General features: G+C 36.6%; 1 long non-coding RNA gene across 1 annotated transcript; it reads left to right on the top strand.

Moving 5' to 3' along the window:
• The first annotated feature begins 4,213 nt into the window (after positions 1-4,213).
• On the top strand, positions 4,214-8,796 carry LOC141288724 (uncharacterized). The gene is made up of 2 exons (XR_012339729.1): positions 4,214-7,710; positions 8,686-8,796. It is a non-coding gene; the product is annotated as an uncharacterized lncRNA (long non-coding RNA).
• The last annotated feature ends 1,294 nt before the right edge of the window (positions 8,797-10,090 follow it).

Genomic DNA, 10,090 nt, shown 5'->3' with positions numbered 1-10,090 from the left:
AATTGTCACTAGTGACATCTTTTTTGGGTGTTATCCCATAAAATTGTAACTATCACAACAGTCACAACCTTAACATGTTATCATTGTTTCGGTATTGACAAAAGGGAACACATAATCCTTTATTTGTGGGAAATAAACTAATTTTTAGTATTAATATATAAAATATATTGAATTATCAACTAAGATGTTATAATAATGTTTGGTTCAGTGAATATTTAAACTAATGAATCCTTAACTTTGAAATCAGTATGATCAACTTTTTCCTTTTACAAAGAAAAATTCGATTTAAAATACAACAAATCTCTTAAATCACACTTGAAATATTGTTAAAATTGTAATTGTTACTGATTTACCTCAGAAAACATTTTAATAAAAAAGAAAAATATATATTTTCAAGGAAGATGTAAGCAAAATTTGAACAGGTCAATATAACCCTTCTTATTAAATTATATATTACTGTGTTTCTGTAATGACAAATTTGGGGAGAGGACAAATATTCCAAAACTTTCTAAAAATACATGAGAATTAACTGCACAATTACTAGAAATGTGTACCTTGGTTATTACACAATTTGTGTACATACAACATTGGTGGAAAAAATACTTTTTTCCCCCAAGAGTTTTCCAACTCTGTCTTTGAACCAATTGTGTAGAATGGCCCATATATTACATTACATCAAGTGTTATTATTGGCATGAAGGTGTCTCTCCCACAAGGCTTATATGTCTGTATAACTACTGCAATTCCACAAAAGTGTTTTCTTTAGCAGTGATTTTTTTAAGTAGTTTTCTCTTAAATTTTGTTAATTATATATTTTTAAACTATACTACATCTATAATATTTAATATTTTTACTATAGCTATTGAGTAAACAAGTGAATGCAATAAAAACACACTGGTGTACATTCAAACAAGTCAACTATACAACAGATAATTTTAAAAAAGGGTGAAATGTGTATTTATCTGCTGACATATGAAAAAACTCTTTAAGTTAAAGCAAGCTGCCATGTCTCAAATGTACATTTTGTACAAAGATTGTTTAGTTTGATACTGTTATACATTACCCTTTACTTTTAAAACTCAAGTTACTATTTAACTTGAGCTAAAAAGAAAATTACAGGCTGTTGAATGATAGGACCAATGATTGTGACCTTTGTTGATCATGTAACATCAGCATAGTGATTGAACTGTATGTTTTTCATGAACAATAAGAGACGTTTGATTATATATATATATAGAGCAATTATTTGATCCAAAGCACAGCAAAAACAGTAAGATTTCTACAACTTAAAATAACTTTTCTATTAGAATACATTTAACAATTTATTGCGGTGTATTCAAAACTGATTTTTTTACTCCAGTCACATAATCCTTCAGAACTTATTCTAATATTCTGATTTGCTGCTTAAAAAACCTTTATGATGTTGAAAACAGCAGAGTATATATTTTTTTTCAGATTAGAAGGTTCGGCAGAACATTTATCTGAAATGGAAATCTTTTGTAACCTTATGTCTTTATCATCACTTTTGATCAATTTAAAGCGTCCCTGCTAAATAAAAGTATCAGTTTCTACAATTAAATGTTTATCTTTGGATCTTTTTAATGTCATATAAAGAGAATTTAGCCTCTTAAAACTAACTCATATGCATTTGTTAATCTCAAATGAAACCAGACGCAGTAGAAGGATCAGTTTTGAGACTTTAATGTGATGCCAATGCAGTGGACTATTTGAAACAATTCATCAGGTCATACAATTGTGCAATTACCCAGTAATCCAGCAATACACAGACCCTGGAAAACTGCTGGCAGGGAAAATGGCTTTCCAGTTACATCCAAAGACTGTAATGAGGTACATATACAGAAATCTAGTAGCTGTAGATCGAATTAATGCAGGATTTCAGAAATACCATGCAGTTAAACTACATTTAGGAGCTTTTCTTCAATATAAAATTTTAGAAATGAATGAGGATACAAGTAGTAATATGAACTTGTACAAAGTTAAAGGTGACAACACACAATAGGCCATCAGCAAAACTCTTTATTTCACAAGTATAAACAAATATAGCATCAATTTTAAGCCCATGTAAAAAAGTATTATCAAAATAAAAATCACTAAATATTAGAAACAAACTAAACTTATGGTACACTAAAGAGTATCATTTGAGCAGAGGTTAGGAAGCAAAGACGCCGCAGGGAATTGAACCCCGTCCTGAGAAATCAGGAGTGCCTCCACCGGAGTCTTTTGCTTTTTTTCTTATGAGGTTAAAAAAGCAAAACCTGAAGGAACAACCCGAAGATTGTTCCCTCAGGAAAAGAAAAACCTCAAACCTGCTGCTCTACAATACTCTGGTCTTCTATGGCTCTTCTTCTTTAGCCTGAAACTACACAAAAGACTGCAGGTTTCCCCCAAATCCCCAGATAAATTCTTCAAAACAGCCGAAATGCCATTACTACTACTGAAGTAAATTTTCAAAATAATAATAATTTCCCATATGCTTCTACTTGGAAGATCAAATCTCTGACCAGCGAGGTCTTGAACAAGGTTGCACTTGCATTCGGGTGTGACTTGTTCCTATTTAAAAGCTGAAACACAAAGAGAAAAGTTTAGAGCCCCCCACCCCCCAAAGTGTCATAACCAATATAATACGAATGTCATTTACCACCAAACAATGGTCCAGGTCTCGAAATCCCACCAACATGGCCAGAACACAATCCTGCCTTTGTAAATCACCGTTCCTGTAACTAGACAGATGCTCGCAGGGTTTTTCCCGTCCCCCCAGATTCCCCAAACTACTTTCATTTCTCATAATCTTTAAAAGGCAAAAGTGCACGTATAAACTTATCTCCAGCCAGCGACGCTTTACGCCCAATTCTTCAGAGTAAAGTTTTAGAATGTCTACAGCTGTAATGAAAAGAGAGCAAAAGGTTTACAAGCCCACATCCCCCCCTCCCGTCCCATCCCAATGCAATTGAAAATCAATTGACAAACCATTGCAAATACTAGTTACGCAATTGCATCGACGCAAGCACATCCATCCACTCCCACGTTACGGCCCAGTCTCAATTTTAGAAGAATCATAACAGCATACCTGAAAAGAGAGAAAGTGTTGCCCCATCCCTCCCCAAAGCTACCAAATTCCAAACACTGACATTGGATTTGATTGCAATTTTAGTGCAAGTGTTATGTGCATGCATATTTATGAAAAGGTGAATGCTTGTTCTACCCATTCACAAGATTAAAAATCAACTACATGTACTTAACTCAGCAGATAGCAGCAGAGCGATGCTCAATTAGCAGCAAAATATGACGAACATGAGGTTGATCAAAGCGACTGGATGTTTCATCAGGCGGTTAGGGCTCTCCCAGACGACAAGACAATTGCTCCCTAAGTGAATTTGACCTAAGAAAATGAAGAATTGGAAAAGAAAAAAAAAAAAAAAAAGAAAGACGCGCAGACACAGAAGGACTTCGGCGAAGGGCTTCTTAGGTCTGGACAAAGCTCAAGCGCACAGTGGGGGGGGATTCGATCGCCATTCACTCAAGTGAAGACATTCACCAGGGCAACTGCGCTCACAGACAGCCTCGCATTCAGATGCAGTCGAGAAGGCAGGGGGACAGACGGGTAATCTGAAACAAAGAGCTTCTACACACAAACACTTCCACCACACCAATTGCAATACTAACTGTATGACTCAACTAAGGAGTTAAGAGATGTAAAAGAAACTTAAAGAAGTGCATGAAGCATAAAATAAGTAGTGTAGCTTCTGAAGCATTGGTGATTGAGGTTACTGAAGTTGACGAAATGTTGCATGATTCTACAATCAAGTTCAAAGATTCAGACACCTGGTCACTACAGACTCCACAGGACGACATCATGTAACTTTCACCACACAGCTGGATGAGATTTCTGCAGAAGAGAGAGAAAAGTGCAAAAGCCCTTCCCATCCCCACACACAAATCTTTCGGCTGTACAGCCAAGGCCAAATAAAGCTGCACAGTTGCGCAGCTTTTCCCAGCCACTCTAAATTTGGAGTCTGAGCACATTTGTGCAACAGCTGACTATTGCTATACATTTGTAAAGCAACTTTTGCACCCTGCACAGTTGCACAGGGCAGTGGCTGGGTAACGAAATGTTTTAAGTTGAGATTTAGTTAAAAAAAAAAAAAAAAAAAAACTACAAAATTGTCCTGCCTGCCGAAGCATTCGGTGGAACCGGGAGATTTCGGGTCATAACTTCAGAGCGGAGGCGTTCTTCACAAGGCTTTGTAAAAGTCTGCAAGACCAAAAGTGGCAATAACAAAGACCCCCCCTATGCCCACCCTTACAATATCCAACATAAAAACTACAAGATATTCAAAGTGTAGGCTTATAGCCAAAGAGACTACAATTGGTTAAATTGGTATATTTTGCCTTTCTTCCTTTGACCTGAGCACAGTTGTAGGACTGGACTGATCTGCCTCTCCACCTTGAACAGCCCTGGCATCCAAGTTCTACAAAAAGCGCCAAGCTTTACACTCACACCTGAAAAAGCATAGAGAAATACCCAAGAAAGCCCCACACATACCCCAAGAAACAAAATGCATACCAAAAATATTTCAATCACAATAAGCTATGCATTTATTAACTGAAAAATGGGAACAGTTACAGAATGTACACTTACATACAAATTACAAAAGCTAATTTGTAATAAGTGCTCGACCACACATCTTACAATTGTAACAGACTATTAATGGAAAAAGGTTAGGAACAAATGGGCTTGCTTAGTGACCTTACGTGACCAAAAGAGGCTGAAGTTGATTGATGCGAAAGCAAATCTTTACATACAATGTTAGGATGACATCTTCAGTTGAAAGCATTCAGGGACACTGCACACTGAAAAATGCAAAAGGGGAGGAAAAGAAAGCCTACACACATCCCCGCTCTTCAAAGGTACAAAAATGTAACCAAACAGTAAGCAACTGATACAATTACTGCTTAAACACTTAGCCATCAAATTGTATTCAAGTACAATACAAATGACAAACGAAAGCAAATGAATGCCGTTTACATGAATACCCAATTACTTGCCATTAGAAAACGTTAAAAGCATCTTGGCCTCTATTGAAGCAGCTTTGCTCCTTAAGTGGGGGGAGGGAGCAGATATTGGTTGGACCACCAGCTCTTTGAGGGTTTGTTTCAATCTGTAAGAGTCAAAATTAAGCATCCCCCCAGATCCACAAACCCCATAAACAATATAAATGCATACAACCAATATCGATATACCATTCAATAACGAGACAAAAGACTGCCATCATGATGTGTTAAATAAATGGAAGCGTTTGAGCCCATGCCGCGTTACCAAAGATGTAAACGCTGGTCTAGCTGCCATGGAAGGCTTGTAAGAGGGCCTCTCATCCACTGGCAGACACACTGGTGGTTCCTTCCCCCATACAGCGCTATTCAAGCCACTGCCACCCTTAAATAAAGCCGTTTTCACAAGCTGCAAAGTCTAGGAAAAGATTTTGGTTAACGGCCCACACCCTTCCCACCCCGTTGCCCATCACAATCCCCGACATTTAATACTGAAAAATATTTATGCAAGTATATGTATGGTTCACAAATCCAAACACGACTTAACACAAATTCAATGAGGTACCTTCCTAAATCCCATCAAAGTAGAGGCTTTCCTTGTAGCTTTGCAAGAATCGTTACAGAGCAGTCAACAATTTGACTCTAAAAGGGTCCACACAACATCCTGGAATCCCTTTTGGATCTATCGCCTCTAATGTGAACAGGGCCTGTGGGAAAGAGAACTCGAGAAACGCATTTGCCCCTCCCAAATCCCCAAAACACTGTGCAATGACATTACACCACTATATCAGAAACTGCATTTGCAAAATCTGTATGTTATCACTTTTTTTTTTTTTTAAACAGTAGCGCATTTACTTTTACAAAGAACGCATTGCGTTTACTTTTTTTTTTTTTTTTTTTTTAAATAAAAGGAGCTGTTGCTCCAATTAATCATTAAAATTCATGCATGAACTCGTCAAAATTTTTACCAGCAGGCAATACGCAGCTGCCCTGGCATCGTATGTCGGACTGACGCAGCGGGGGTGGTAGCAGTAGAGGTAGTTGTGTCGTGTAGGGACGCAGGGAACATCAACTCCGAATAACCCTTCGCACGTGGATTGCTTCTCTGGACAGACCTAATGGATTTAAGCGGACATGGGGACGACTTTTCCACGGGGGCCTATAGCCAAAACGCATCGGAGGCGTGGTCGATTAAGGACGGTCATCTCCACAGCACACTAACGCCATTCATCAGACTTGGCCAACAACCGGATAGATGACACATCGGAATTTCAAACATTGCCACTCACCACGCCTGAAAAGGAAAGAACAGAACTTCGCGAGCAAAAGTGTTCTGAAATGCAAACTACTGAAATGACTGTAAAATTTACACAGGATACCTCTACCCATACAAACCAAATGCCCTCTTCATGACTTTGCTATGGCGAAGACCCCCTGATACCCTCTGCTTGTGAGCCCTCTTTCTTTCTCTGCTGCTGGCTGTTGGGACATTCATCTTTGGCTTGCTCTGATCTAGACCAGCTGAGCTCCCTCTGGTGGCGAAAGTTGATCTGACGCTACTCTGCCTTGTGGCTCTGGCTCCCCCATCTGGATACTGATGCTGCTGCTGTTCTCCCTGCTCTCTGATCCTCCCCTGGTTCCCCTTTGGTCCTGCCTGGCACGCCATCTTGTCCTGATTCTCCCTGGTCCTGGCCTCTGCTGTCGATCTTTTCTTCCATCCGTTGTCATCTAAGCGCTAGGTCGCTACTGGATAAAATAAACTCAGTCCATTTCTCCTTTCCTCTGTAATTTGGTCTTCTCCTGCTGATATTTTTGGGTCGTGAAAAACAAGCTAAGCTGCCATTTTACAGCTGTTACGCAACATGTGACTCAGTCCATTACAGCAATCACTTAGGAAGGTCATTCAAGCACTCAAAGTGCGTCATCGCAGCTGATTAAAATGCTTCTAGGCTTAAGCATTGATGGTCGAAACTGGTTTTAGGCTTGAAAAAAAAAAAAAAAATCTTGAAAAACAAATAGGCTGTGACTATAATCATCGTCCAGATCTTCCCAACTATGAACTCACTTGACGTCCAATTTCTTCTGAATAAAAGCAACAAGACAAGCTTCTCCACTTTTAAATGCTTCAAAAACAAAGGACTAATTTGCCGTTTGTCTGGTGTTTATCTTTGCGGTAAGGCTTCTCTGCTTATGAGCTGATGGTCGAAATAGTTTTTTTTTTTTTTTGGTTAAAAAAAAAAAGAAAAAAAAAGAAAAAAAAAATATAGAAATCTTGAAAAACAAATGCTGCGACTATAATCGTCGTTCGGATCTTCTCAACTATGAACTCACTTGACGTTCAATCATTTCTTCCTAATAAAGGCAACAAGACGAGCTTCTCCATTTTTAAATGCTTCAGAAATAAAGGAGTAATTTTCGGTTTGTCTGGTGCTTATCTTTGCGGTAAGGCATCTCTGCTCATTAGCTGATGGTTGGAATATTGTTGCGTTTGTTTTCCCCTTTTTGTAGATTTTTTTTTTTTTTTGGAAAAACAAATAGGTTGCGACTATAATCTTTGTCCATATCTTAACTATGAAATCACTTGACGTCCAATTATTTCTTCCTAATAAAGGCAACAAGACAAGCTTCTCCATTTTTAAAGGCTTCAAAAATAAAAAATGACAAATTTTCTATTTGTCTGGTGTTTATCTTTGCGGTAAGGATTCTCTGCTTATGAGCTGATGGTTGAAATATTGTCTTTTTTTTTTGAAAAACAAATAGGTTGCAACTATAATCTTCGTCCATATCTTCTCAACTATGAACTCACTGGACATCCAATCATTTCTTCCTAATAAAGGCAACAAGACGAGCTTCTCCATTTTTAAAGGCTTCAAAAATAAAGGACTAATTTTTGTTTTGTTTGGTGTTTATCTTTGCGGTAAGGCTTTTCTGCTCATGAGCTGATGGTTGAAATATTATTGCTTTATTTCCTTTTTGCAAATTTTTTTTTTTGGAAAGCAAATAGTTTGCGACTATAATCTTCGTCCATATCTTCTCAACTATGAACTCACTTGACGTCCAATTATTTCTTCCTAATGAAGGCAACAAGATGAGCATCTCCATTTTTAAAGGCTTCAAAATAATAAAAATGACTAATTTTCTCTTCGTCTGGCGTTTATCTTTGCAGTAAGGCTTCCCTGCTTATGAGCTGATGGTTGAAATATTGTAGGATTATTTTCCTTTTTGTAAAAAAAATAAAATAAAACAATCTTGAAAAACAAACAGGTTGCGACTACGGTCTTCGTCCATATCTTCCCAACTATGCACTCACTTGATCTTCAATCATTTCCTTCTAATAAAAGCAACAAGATGAGCTTCTCCATTTTTAAAGGCTTCAAAAATAAATAAAAATGATTAATTTTCTCTTTGTCTGGGGTATCTTCGCAGTAAAGGCTTCTCTGCTTATGAGCTGATGGTTGAATAAGTTTTTTTTTTTGGTAAAAAAATAAATAGAAATCTTGAAACAAATAGGCTGTGACTATAATCTTCATCCATATCTTCATAACTATGAATTCGCTTGATCTTCAATAATTTCCTTCTAATAAAAGCAACAAGATGAGCTTTTCCATTTTTAAAGGCTTCAAAAATAAATAAAAATGACAAATTTTCTATTTGTCTGGTGTTTATCTTTGCAGTAAGGCTTCTCTGCTTATGAGCTGATGCTTGAAATATTGTCTTTTTTTTTTTTTTAAACAAATAGGTTGCGTCTATAATCTTCGTCCATATCTTCTCAACTATGAACTCACTTGAGGTCCAATTATTTCTTCCTAATAAAGGCAACAAGATGAGCATCTCCATTTTTAAAGGCTTCAAAATAATAAAAATGACTAATTTTCTCTTCGTCTGGCGTTTATCTTTGCGGTAAGGCTTTTCTGCTCATGAGCTGATGGTTGAAATATTATTGCTTTTTCCTTTTTGTAATTTTTTTTTTTTGGAAAACAAATAGGTTGCGACTATAATCTTCGTCCATATCTTCTCAACTATGAACTCACTTGACGTCCAATTATTTCTTCCTAATAAAGGCAGCTGATGGTTGAATAAGTTTTTTTTTTTTTTTTTGGTAAAAAAATAAATAGTAATCTTGAAACAAATAGGCTGTGACCATAATCTTCATCCATATCTTCATAACTATGAACTCGCTTGACTTCCAATAGTTTCTTCCTGATAAAGGCAACAAGACTGGCTTCTTCATTTTTAAAGGCTTCAAAAATACACCAAAAAATTTAGATTTTTTTTTTTTTGTTTGTCTGGTATATATCTTTGCGGTTCAATTTTCCTGGCTTATGAATTCATGGTCGAAACTGGTGTTATGTTTTAAAAAAAATAAAAAATAAAATAACGATCGTCCATATCTTCTCAACTATGAACTCACTTGATCAATATTTTTGTCTAATAAAGAATCTCCATTTTTAAAGGCTTTAAAAATAAAAAGATTTTATGCTTGTCTGGTGTTTATCTTAGCAGTAAGGCTGCTAAGCTTGAGCTGTTTGTCGAAAACTGTTTTATGTAAAATAAAATCTTGAAAAAACAAAGTAGGCTGCTACTAGAATCATCGTCCATATCTTTCAACTATGAACTCACTTGATGTTCAATAATTGTTTTCCTAATAAAGGCAACGAGACGGGCTTCTCCATTTTTAAAGGCTTCGAAGTAAAACGGACTAGTTTTCTGTTTGTCTGGCATTTATCCAAGCAGTAAGCTGTAACTGACTGTCCTTTTATGGTATAAAGAAAATAAACATAAGCTTTTTTTTTTTTTTTAAATAGAAAATCTACTGTAGCCTTGTCGTAGATTAGTTCGCCCTCGCTTTGGTCTATCTGTCGCGACCGCCATTTTGTAAAGGCGTTGCTAATGTTGAGAATGAGAAAGCAAATATCAATAAAAGGCTTTTAAGATCAAGTCACTTCATAAAAACCTTGTTGAAAGAATATTTTGAAAAGTAGCTTAATAAAATAAGATAACATAGTCATAGCTACAATTTG

This window comes from Garra rufa, chromosome 16 (genome assembly GCF_049309525.1).
Source record: "Garra rufa chromosome 16, GarRuf1.0, whole genome shotgun sequence".
Taxonomy (NCBI): Eukaryota; Metazoa; Chordata; class Actinopteri; order Cypriniformes; family Cyprinidae; genus Garra; species Garra rufa.
The sequence above is the reverse complement of the archived record's forward strand: the minus strand, read 5'-3'. Positions and strand labels throughout refer to the sequence as shown.